Consider the following 11291-nt stretch of genomic DNA (forward strand, 5'->3'; position numbering starts at 1 on the left):
CCATCAGCTCCACCTGGCAGTCCAGGAGAGATGGGAGGAAAATAAGGTTGGAGCACATATGGTGTGTTTGGACAAAAGACTATGGGAAAGAAAAAAAAAAAAAAAAAGTTATGTTTTATGTTAGTTAGCCACTGAGTAAAAAGTGGGTCCAGGCACTTCAAATATATCAGGCTAGGGAGGAAAAAATAAATAGAAATAGGTCTGATTTTTGCTAAATTTTATTTAAAATTAAAAGTCACACAATTTTTGGGTCAGATTTGAGAAACATGAGGACAGGTCATTGCTCCCACCACAAAATTCCCAGACAGGAGCCTGCAGGTCTCAGCTGTCCACAATGGGATGATTCAAACCCTCGAGTGCTGGTTTCTCTCCTGTGTCTTAGAGCCACATTCCCTTTCCCAGATGCCTGGAGAGAAAAGCTGGTGGGAATCAAGGTTGGTTCTGCTGAAGTCCATCCAAAAAATGCTTCTTTGTAGACCAACAAATCAAAGCTGCATCTCCATCTGGAGCACCAGTGGCTGCTGCCCCATTTCTTGGAAGCAGGAATCTTCTGGGCACTGATTCCAGTGCTGTCCTCAGCCACCCAGCAGTGAGACACGTTGCTCGTGAAATGGAAGAGCCAGTTTGAGAATTAATCCATGGGAATAATTAACTGCAGTTTTAATTTAGGTGGCCAGGCTGGAGGACCATGGATTTCTCCAGGCTAACTGGAAGACAAAATTTCAGATTATTTTTGCTTGCCCCTAAAATCTCAACGCAAATTTTAAAGGGGAGGAATCAGTCTAGCATTTTAATGAGATAAACTTTGCTATTACTCAAAACTCAAATGCATCACTTAAAATTCTTTGCTTAGGAGGAAGTTGTTCCCTGTGAGGGTGGTGAGGCCCTGGCACAGGTTTCCCAGAGAAGCTGTGGCTGTCCCTGGATCCCTGGAAGTGTCCAAGGCCAGGCTGGATGGGGTTTGGAGCAGCCTGGGACAGTGGGAGGTGTCCCTGACCATGGCAGGGTGCTGGAACTGGATGAACTTTAAGGTCCCTTCCAACCCAAACCATTCTGGGATTCTGCAAAAATAGTTCTAAAAATTTTAAATTACAGCTGAGACATTAACACTTCATTTTCATTCAAACACTGTTTTGCTGTTAACTGTTAAAAAATTTTCCTTGAAGGAGCCTTAATAAAACTTTTCCACTTTCTCTTTCTTAACTAGACCCAATCCCTGAAGTTTTAGTCAGTCCAAAGCTCTACATTTCTCACCATAAAAAAATCAGTTAAAAATTAATTGGCCCGGGTTTCTTTTTTCTTTTTACTTCCTTTGGGTCAATTAAGAGGAAGCACAAAGCAATTTTACACATTTTACTTCACTCTCAGCTGGCTGCTGTCCCTGGCATGAGCTGCCACGACCTGGTAATGGACAGGACCTTGCTCCTCTGCCACAGCCCCAAAGCAGAAATGATTAAAAGGGTCATTGTTCCCAGCAAAGTGTCTCATTCCTCACTCTTTTGGCATGAGAAGTGTTTTCTCATAATCAGTGAGTGATCCAGGGTCTCTCACAATTACCCCCATAAAACCTTAATTAAATTCAGTGGAGACTCTGTCACAGAAAGCCACACTGGGTCCCCTTGCACCAGGAAAGCCAAGGAATGACACATTTAAGGATTTAAAGGCTGAATTTTCAGACTGGCTCTGCTACACAGGATTTCAACTGTCACAGTTTAACCTTTTTTAGAGATGTAGACGATATAGATATGGATGCATATGGGAACAAATCCCAGCTGGAGTATTCCCAGCACCTCGTGGGTTTATTTCACAGCCTGGCACTCTCTGCTGAGTGGGTTTTCCTTCAGATCAAGGCAGACAGGAGGAGGGGGAAGGCAAAAACAAGGGATTGCAAGGAGGAGGTGGCAGGCTCCACACCAGGACCGGAGCCAGGCTCGCTTCCCCTGCTGCACGTTTTACAACCAAGTGTTGTGTCTGAGGGGATGCGAGTGAGACAGCCCAAAACCCAGCAGGAACCACCCCTCTGGCATCACTCACAAACCAGATGCAGCACCCAAAGATGTGCAAACCACTCCAAAAATCCTCGCTCATCTCCATGTGACCTGGGATATCTGGGAGGCTGAGGGCAGCACTTCCCTCCCCTCTGCAGGCTCAGGACTCTCCTGATGACATTCCTTGGGACACTCCTGGATGATCACACTCACTCCTGGGAGCCCCAGGTTCCAATGGTTGGGAAGTTAAAGTGAAATGTGGAATTTAAGGTAAGCAACAATTGAATTTGGGCCAAACTCCTGCTTTCAGCCTTTCATCTTTTCAATCTATTTTATGGAGAAGGATCAAGAAACCACCTTCATTCACCCATCATTCAGAGCAGCCAAGACCTGGACTGGCTCTATCCTTGGAAAAGGTGGATATTACAGAGCTCCTGTGGTCAGACAAACCATTCTGGTCACTGTTGCCATCAGCACGTAAATGTGCTTTAAAATGCTCTGGGGCAGCCACTGAGAGGGGTCTGCAGTGCCAAAGTTGTGGCTGTCCCATCCCTGGAAGTGTCCAAGGCCAGGCTGGACAGGGCTTGGAGCAACCTGGGATGGTGGAAGGTGGAGGTTGGAATGAGATAATCTTTATTTTCCCTCCCAACCCAGTCCATTCTCAGTGAGGAATGATCAGGGCTTCACCACTGCTCCTTCCCCGACCCCCCCTCTCCCTTGTGGCTGTCTCAGCTCCCCCCAGAGGGGGATGAGGGGGAGGAGGGAGGTTATTACACAATGTTTTTGTTCCACTGACAGCTTCCCTCTGCCAGTTGGAACAGGCCGCTCATAAATTTCGGCTTTCTGGAGGGGTTTCAGGAGTTTTGCATTCTTAGATCATTGTCTGCCTTTCCCAGGAACAATGGGGGCAGGAAGGAGCTGCTCCAGAAATGCCATGTGCTCTGAGGGGATCTCTCCTGTGTGGGCATTGCTCAGGGGGGGCACACAGGGAGTTGCCCTCGACTGTTTCAGCTCCCGGCCTGGGTAGCCAAGGAGGCAGCTCAGGGGGAAGCAGGAATGCTGCTGACAGTGCCCCATGGAGATCTGCAAAGGTCAGCTCCAGGCAGAGGACTGGAGGGATTATCCTGTGAGTATAAGGTGGGAAATGAGATGTGGGGTTGTTGGGATCTCTGGCTTGTCAGAGTGACCCCGAGAAGGGTTGGAAAGTCTCTTTTCCCAGCCCAATGCTCGAAGGAGTCAGAGCTCTTGATTTCTCGTTCTCAAGGTTGTTTATTGTATCTTATCTATAAAATTCTTTCTCCTGTCCAGCCAAGGTCCATCCTGCAAGTCAGTCCAGGCACTCTGCCTGCCCCCAGGGTGGTGTTATGTCTTTATACTAAAAATTACGTGTACAATATTTACAATCACTTCCCAATACCTATCACCTGTGTTAGACAGTGAGCTTCTACTCTAAACCAATCCAAAAGTGCCACCATCACAGCAGAAGATGGAGGCCAAGAAGAAGAAGGACAAAGGCTGGACATGCCCAGATCCCTCCATCTTGCTCCCCTGAATCCCCATTCTAAAAACCCCAAGATCTACTTTTTCACCCCATGATAAATTCACCATCATTCTACTTAATTTGTCATGGCTCACAGATCTTCATCTAAGGTTGGTAACTTGCTCCATGGGTCATAATCAAAACCAGAGGCATTTTGGGCTCCGTGCCAGGGTCTCTGAGCCCCCTGGCAGGGGTCTTGGCTGCTCAGGACAGCCAGAGGGATGTCAGGGGTCCTGACATGGGATGGCCCCTGCTGTGGGTGCTCAGCTGGAGATGCAGCTGAGCCCCTCCCGGGCTCCCAGGTGTGAACACCTTGGCAGGCTCAGCACATCCTGCACCACCCTGGGAGCTGCTGGGACTGGGGCTTTGGAGAAAATCTTGTCCTGCAGGTGAATTATAACTGAAAGCCTGTTGCAAGGCTTCTAACCAGATCAGAGGGCTCAAGTTCTCAATTCTCTCAGACTCATCCTGTGAAGGCAGCAGCTTTTCAGAGTGTGCTGTTGCCTTCCCAGGCTGCCAATTCCATCCCAAGATTTGGTGCCTTGAATGCCTTGCCAACGGTGGGCTCTGCCTGCCCCATGAGGTTCCTGGCATGGTGTGGGTCCAGCCCAACCAGCAGGATGTGTTCAGGAGTTGTAGGAACCAGGGATCATCCCAAACTGCCAGCCTGGGGGCTGCTATCCTCTTTGGGGGCATGAGGGTTTAACCATATTGTGAGAAATAGCTGCTCACTTTTCATAGTTTAGGAAGGTTTATTAAACCTTATCAAAAATACAACAGAAGATTCAATAAAGAAAAAAGGTTACAGGGCTGGGAGCAAAAGATTTCCCCCACTATGTGCTCAGCTCCCTCACAATGGAGGTTTTCCCTTTTTAACCCTTTAACCCCTCCCAAAGTTCTGTCCATCAACCCCTTCTTTGCTGTCCAGTGGTGGAGATCTCTTCCTAAACCCTGATTGGAGGTCAGATGTCACCAAAGTGACAAGCCAGCCCTCCCAGATGTCCCAACCCCAGCTGTCCCTTGATAACCACGTGAGGGGGGTACAGCATAACTATAAATCTGTAAAACTTTATTTAACCTATATACATGATATTTGCCCATTAATTGTGAGAGTCAATCATGACAATACTCATCTGTCACAATATCAACCTGTGTGGGTTGCACCAGCTGGAATGCTGGGCACAGGACTGACCCTGGTGCTGTTCAGTTCACCCAGAGAGCCAAGGAAACCCAGCCAGGACAGAGTTCAAGAATCCTTTCCTACAGAGAGCAATCACTGAGGACTCAGGGACCTTGCAAAGGGACAATTCCAGTGCAAAGGGACAATTCCAGTGCAAAGGGACAATTCCAGTGCATTTTTAAGCCAAGGCTGTAGAGGCGAGGTTTTCTTGACTTGTGACATGCAAACCTCTCAGGGATCTTGCAAAGGGACAATTCCAGTGTGCAAAGGGACAATTTCCCAGTGCATTTTTAAGCCAAGGCTGTAGAGGAGAAGTTTTTTTGACTTGTGACACACAAACCTCTCCCCCAGCAGTGGAATCACTCGTTTGGATGGGAACAGCAGGAGCTGTGTCTTTACCAACAACCAGGACCCATCCTGGGGCCTGAAGCCAAGTCCCCAATCTGATCAAGCCCATATTATTAATTACAAAACAGCAGCCACACCAAACCACATTTTAGGAATGTCCCTGATCCATGAAAGCTCCCAAATTTTGCCTGGGAGTTGTTGTCCTGTGCCTAACCCATGCCAGAGACTGGGATGACCATTGAAATCCAGCACCTGGAAATGCTCCTCAGCTTTTGGTTTGCTCCCAGCCCCAGTGCAGCTCCAGCAAAGCCCTGAAGAAGTTATTTTCTTTTCCCTGGGTCTCTTCCAAGCACAGACAGAGGACCCCAGCCCTCTGAGACCCCCACTGGCCAGCTCCTTCAGAAAGGTGGCTATGAAATCTTAATTATCTCCATTAGCTGCCCGCCTGCTCTGAGTTACAGTCCCAGGGATGCCAGGAGGTTTCCTAGTAACAGCATGCAATCAGCCAAAAAAAAAAAAAATAAAATAAAGGGAATTATTTATCAGAGAGCTCCTTGCCATGCAGGAGGAGAGGATGGCAGAGGAAGGATGTCCCAGGGGCTCTACAGGGAGGAGCTTCAGTCTCCAGCACCTCTGTGAAGGATCACAAGTTGTGGTGCTCCTGGAAATCCTTCCTTTGGGCGAAAAGTCCAGCCACCAAAAAATCTTCCTGGGTGGGAAAAGCCAGGGTGTCACACAGAGCCAGGCTGAGCCCCTGCCCTGAGCTAAAAGTAACATTTCAAGCTTGGGGCTGGCTGTATATACCCAGCCACATTTCCTGGGAAAAGCCCTTTTTTGGAGTTTTTTACTATTTTCCCATCCCACCTGCAGGACAAGCAAGGGCAGGGACTGATGTTGGTGCAAAAATCTTGAGATTTACCACGTGCCACAGGGTGAGGTGAAATTTGCCTCGTTGTTCACGATTTCTTTCCAGTTCTGGCAGGGAAAGAAAGGATTTAGCACCAGGATTTGACTCCCAAGGGATTTCTTCACACCCTCAAAATGCCAGCCTTCCTCCTGAGCCCAGGTCAAAGCTCTTGGCACAGAAGAAGAAGAAAGGTTGATTGCTTTGTGTGCTTCCTCTCACCTGGAATTCCATTTCTGCAGAGCTCCTTATGCACCAGCCTCCAGAGAACTAAACTTGGAATCTGTGAGTTCTCATGTCCAGAAATTAATTCCCAGGGGACATGCTCCATGATTTTTCCAGGGTCTAAGGTGGGGCTGACCTCCAGAGCTCTCCAAATCCTCCTTTATTCCTTTCTTAAGGTGTGTATAAATCTTGGAGGCACCTGAGGGTGGGCAGAGATCAGACACCAGGAGTTTTTTGTAGATGACAGGCAGCAGCCCCACAATTCCACCAGAGTTCCATTAGAGCACTCTCATCCAGTCCCATGGATGTAAATAGATTTAATTCCACTAAAACAGCCCCTAAAATTTTATTTCCCTGGCTGCTGGTTATTCTCCCTCCCAAACACTGCTGTTCTGTGCAGAATCTTGGAGCAAGTCTGGCCTATAGAAACTGAGGAAAAGAAGGGAATCCAACCTTTGCCATAATCACCCTTTGTGAGGCTGTCCCCCCATCCAACAACCCACGCACATTTTCCCTGAAGTGTGCTGTTAAAACACTTACAACCCCCTTTTTTTGTCACTCTCAGCATCCCTGGCCACTTTCTGCTCCAGCTGGTCCTCAGCCCTCCAGCTTTCATCCCTAAGTAGCCCAGCCTTGCATTTGCACTCTTCTTTCATTTCCCCTCCTTATTTCCATTTCTTGTATGCTCCCTTTTAAAAGCTCAGCTCGCTAAGAAGTGTCTTAATTAGCCAAGGAGGCTTTGTGCTGAAATTCCTGATTTTCATGAGCAAAGGCAGGGTTTGTTCCCAAGCTCTGAATGAGTTTTCTTTAAAAATAAATCAGCCAGCTGTCTTGGACACCTTCTCCCCTTCATAGCAACCTCAGAGTTGCCCAAAAAGCTGCAATCAACTCTCCTGAAATCTCAACTCCACAGCCAAGAGCTTCTCAAGCCTCTCCAGGTGCAAGTTCAGTTATTTCACAGCTCTGAGAGCCCCACCTGCCACCCCTGACCCCAATTGTCCTCCGCCCCTTTTTCTTTATGAACAGCAGGTCAAACACTCTGGTGGGTGTGGACAGGACTGACCAAGGGCTCCCTCCCTCTACTCATCCAGCCTGGAGCACTGAATCCACCCCTGGAGTATCTGATAAGGACATGGAATCACTGGAGCAGGTCCAGAGGAGGCCACAGAGATGCTCCAAGGGCTGGAGCCCCTCTGCTCTGGAGCCAGGCTGGGAGAGCTGGGGGTGCTCACCTGGAAAAGAGAAGGACCCAGGGAGAGCTCAGAGCCCCCTCCAGTGCCTAAATGGGATTATAAAAAAGAGGATGAGCAACTTTTTATGTGGGCAGAGAGTAGCAGGACAATGGGAACAGTTCTAAACTAGAAGAGGGGATATTTAGATTAGATTTTAGGAAGAAAATCTTCAGTGTGAGGGTGGGGAGGCCCTGGCACAGGCTGCCCAGAGAAGCTGAGGCTGCTGCTGGATCCCTGAAAGTGTCCAAGGCCAGGTTGGACAGGGCTTGGAGCAACCTGGGATAGTGGAAGTTCCTGGGACAGAATGGGATGAACTTTCAGCTCCCTTCCAAGCCAAACCATTCTGTGCTTCTGGATTTATCCTTCCCTGGAGATTTTTAAAAGCCATCTGGACACAACCCTGAGTAACCTGCTCTAGGGAAACCTCAGGCTAGGTGACCTCCAGTGTCCCTTCCAATCCAAACCTGACTCTGACCCGAAGCCAAGCTCTTGCCCTTGCCAGAAGTTCAGCTGCAATTCTTCAGCTGCTGCTCGTGGGGATTTCAGATGGGCCCTCTGCACATCCCAGATCCCCCTGAGTGTGTGTGTGTGCCCATCCCAGCCCGTACAGGACACAGGGATGTGCTTTTCCTGCATTCCCTGCCTTCCTCCCACCCTTCATCACCTCACCCCTGGCATCACAGCCCAGATGAAACGCGGCTTTTAATGATCTCCAGCTCAGCCTCGCAGTGTCACAGGCATCTTTGATGAAAAATCCTTTCCTTAGGATTTTTCCTCCTGAGAAGCTGAGAGGCCTCAGGAACAAAATGTAGCCAATGGTTATCTGCTGCTGTGGAATGCAACAGGTGGATCTTTGATTGGTCTCATGTGGTTGTTTCTAATTAATGGCCAATCACAGTCCAGCTGCATCGGACTTTCTGTCCAAGACACAAACCTTTGTTATCTTTCTTTCTTTTGCTATTCTTAGCCAGCCTTCTGATGAAATCCTTTCTTCTATTCTTTTAGTATAGTTTTAATATTATATATATATATCATAAAATAATAAATCAAGCCTTCTGAAACATGGAGTCAGATCCTCGTCTCTTCCCTCATCCTGGGACCCCTGTGAACACGGTCACATCGCAGCTCCTTTCTTTCCCCTCAGATCCCATCAGTGGAATGTTGACTCTGCCTCTCCCGCTCCCCCCTGCGCTGCTTTGTTCCCCTCGCACCGCGGGGCTTTGATCACCTGCGGCTTTTTCATCCCCGTGTGCAGCTCCCTCCCATCTCCCGGAGAGCAAAGAAAGAAAGGTCCCCTTTCAGTTTCTCCCCGTTTTGTCGCCGGGCTCTCAATACCCGCCTGGAGCAGCTCTGCCCCATCCCCTTGAGCATCCCGCTCGCACAAAGCCCTCTTTGTGCTGGTCTGGGCTCCAGCCAGCCCAGCCTGCAGGCTCAGCTTATCTTTAGGCAGAGCCAGCTTTACAGCCTTCAGCAGAACCACTGAGTGCATCGTGGCATGGCTCGGGGGTGCTCGGGGAGCCTTTGTTTGCTGCTGGCACCTCCCTCAAACCCTCACTTTTTGTTCTCCTGGATTTTGGAGGGAACAGATTTGCTCTTCTCAGCCCCTCTGGGCAGAGCTGGCTGGGGAACAGAAGATTCAGGTTTCCCCCTTACCTGTAAGGGACAATTTTACTCCTTTTCCTAAGGAGTAACTCCTAATTCCTGAGGAACTTCTGAAGAAGTCAGGCAAGGGATATGACCTCAGGATTCAGGCTTGTCCTAGAGATCCTTTACACCCCCTCCTTGAAGCTTTACATCCCATATTGTCAGAGATTCCTGCCATTCCCCTGAACCTTTACATCCCACATTGTCAGAGATTCCTGCCATTCCCCCTGAACATTTACATCCCATATTGTCAGAGATTCCTGCAATTCCCCTGAACCTTTACATCCCATATTGCCAGAGATTCCTGTCATTTCCCTGAACCTTTACATCCCCTCCTGAACCTTTACATCCCATATTGTCAGAGATTCCTGCCATTCCCCCTGAACCTTTACATCCCCTCCTGAACCTTTACATCCCATATTGTCAGAGATTCCTGCCATTCCCCCTGAACCTTTACATTCCATGTTAAAAATAGGTCAGAAAGTGTTGTAGAATAGTTGATAGATCGTTAAGCATGTGCTGTTAGTTTGGTTATTATATTGTAAAAGGGGTTTCAAAGGGCAGTTATAAGAAATATAAGAAATACTCAAAGTACCATAATACACCTAAGTGCAGTGCATCACGCCCCAGCGAAACGAGCCAGCCCGGACAGAACTGTAATGGGCCAATCAAGCGGAAATGAAGGATCCGACAAGAAACCAATCCAAAGGGACAAAAAACCGGGATAAAAAGGGGCTTCTGACCCACTGAACCTGCGCCACTCCATCCGGGGCCATCGCTGCTGAGCAGCCCCAGCGCCGGCGTCGCATCCGAGGTCCTTCTGCAGCGCCCAAAAAATTCCCTGCCCCAGCCCCCACTGCTGAGAATTGCCCGTTTTTTCACATTTTCACTCAAAGATGCTCCTGCTGCTGTGGTGGTCTGCCACCCCTCCCTGGCACCAGCCAGAGGATGTTGGGCTGCCTGGGCAGGATTTGGGAAGCTCTGGCCAGCTCAGGATGCCTTGGGGGCTCGCCCCGGTCTCCCAGAGTGATTGCCAAGGGGAGCAGAGGGAATGGCAGGAATTTCTGCCAGGATGGGACAATAAAACGAGAGCAAGTTCCCAGGACTAAAATTTTCCCGGTGTTGGGAAAATTAAAAATTTTCCTGGTGTTAGGAAGATTAATCCACAAACACCAGAGGTTTATGTCCAAAAAGGAGACAGAGGAGTCCTTTGTGGCTTTATTCAAATAAAGGGAGAGGCTATGGGGCATTCGCTTGGATTGCTCAAATTTTTGGAGGATGCAGCCTCCTTTTTATCCCAATTTCCCGGCCACATTTCCCTTCTCTCTTTCCCCATTGGCTGAGGTACTTGAGAGGTACAAACTTCCCGATACACCTGATACCAAAGATTTCCCTCTAATGTATAACCTTCCCTTTTTATTTTTAATTCTTACTGAATTTAAGGGGTTTCCCCATTGTCTCTTTCACCTTTCAATGTCCAATTTCATTTAACAACAAACCCAAAGTTTCTTTGTAAAAGCAAATATCTTTTTCCATTCATCCATCAGTGGAATATTTCCCATTGTTTCTTTTATCTCTCAGTGCCAGTTTTATCTACCAGCAGACCCACAGCTTGTTTGTAAACACAAATCAGCTATTCCTCTCAAGTGATTTCAGCATTTATTATAAGAAAAAGCAAGGCCTAAAGCAAGGGGACCCTCGGGCGGAGCAGGGGATGGAGTGGCACAGCTTCCCTGGGTCAGAAGCCCCTTTTTATCCTGGTTTTTGTCCCTTTGACTCGGTTTCTTTTTGGATCCTTCATTTGCAGGAAGGTTTAAGGCACTTAATTGGCCCATTATAGTTCTGTCTACGCAGGCTCGTGGTGCACTTTACTTAAGTGTATTATTGTACTTTGAGTACCATATTTTTTATAACTACCCTTTTAAACCTCTTTTAAAATATAATAACCAAACTAACAGTACATGCTTAACCATCTATCAACCATTTTACAACAGTTTCTGACCTATTTTTAACATGGGATGTAAAGGTTATGGGGGAATGGCAGGAATTTCTGCCAAAATGGGGTGTAAATGTTCAGGGGAATGGCAGGAATCTCTGTCAAAATGAGATGTAAAGGTTCAGGGAAATTGCAGGTATCTGTGTCAATATGGGATGTAAATGTTCAGGGGGAATGGCAGGAATTTCTGCCAGTGTGGGATGTAAAGGTTCAGGGGAATAGCAGGAATCTCTG

At 48.0% G+C, this 11291-nt stretch overlaps 1 long non-coding RNA gene across 1 annotated transcript; it reads right to left on the reverse strand.

The window, feature by feature from the left end:
- Window positions 1-202: 202 nt before the first annotated feature.
- LOC139599933 (uncharacterized) lies at window positions 203-10014 on the reverse strand. The gene is made up of 3 exons (XR_011682365.1): window positions 9805-10014; window positions 6183-6384; window positions 203-707 (listed from the first exon to the last, which is right to left on the reverse strand). It is a non-coding gene; the product is annotated as an uncharacterized lncRNA (long non-coding RNA).
- Window positions 10015-11291: the final 1277 nt, after the last annotated feature.

The sequence above is a fragment of the Agelaius tricolor genome, unplaced genomic scaffold (genome assembly GCF_023055355.1).
Source record: "Agelaius tricolor isolate 1412-34295 unplaced genomic scaffold, bAgeTri1.0.p SCAF_1, whole genome shotgun sequence".
NCBI classification, from domain to species: Eukaryota; Metazoa; Chordata; class Aves; order Passeriformes; family Icteridae; genus Agelaius; species Agelaius tricolor.